Source organism: Octopus bimaculoides, chromosome 15 (genome assembly GCF_001194135.2).
Source record: "Octopus bimaculoides isolate UCB-OBI-ISO-001 chromosome 15, ASM119413v2, whole genome shotgun sequence".
NCBI classification, from domain to species: Eukaryota; Metazoa; Mollusca; class Cephalopoda; order Octopoda; family Octopodidae; genus Octopus; species Octopus bimaculoides.
In genome coordinates this window covers 15,947,629-15,948,191 of record NC_068995.1, presented here as the reverse complement: position 1 = coordinate 15,948,191, position 563 = coordinate 15,947,629, and the positions used below count along the sequence as shown (strand labels likewise).

The window sequence follows — 563 nt, the reverse complement described above, 5'->3', positions numbered from 1 at the left end:
TAATATGCTGAACACAACAACTTGCAGACAGTGTATTCCGTTGGATTCATAGCTAAAGTGACAAAAAAAAAACAAGTACAGGTGTTTATGACAAACCATGTTATTTTGACAACCGGGTTTACAGATAAAAGTACAAAGTATATAAGAAATTAGAGAATGAACAAAAATTTAATCTTACAGCTAGGTTTGGCATGCCCCATTCTATCCGAATATTTCCTGCCGGAGTAATTTTCGGATGAAATGCTGAAATGGGGGTACATGCACGATCCGCTAGGCCACTTCAAAGATTCACAAAGAATTCCATACAAATATAGAGTATGAGATAAAAACAAAAGTGAAATAGAAACAAGAACAAAAACAAAAACAAAACTAAATATAAAATAAAAATAAAAATAAAAATAAAGGTACAGCAAGAATAAAATAAAAAATAAATAAATTAAAAATGAAAAATGTTTGTAGGATTTTTATGTGCCTTATATTTTTATATTTTTATATATTTTTATATTTTCTATATGTTATAGTTTCATTTTCCATTTAGGGTATATAAATTTAGGGTAAACCCC

The 563-nt window shown here is 27.9% G+C and overlaps 1 protein-coding gene across 1 annotated transcript in view; it reads left to right on the top strand.

Annotated features, from left to right (window-relative positions):
- Positions 1-563, top strand: part of LOC106882532 (inter-alpha-trypsin inhibitor heavy chain H3) — a 38,837-nt gene that overhangs the window by 13,645 nt on the left and 24,629 nt on the right. The gene's annotated exons all lie outside the window — the stretch shown is intronic.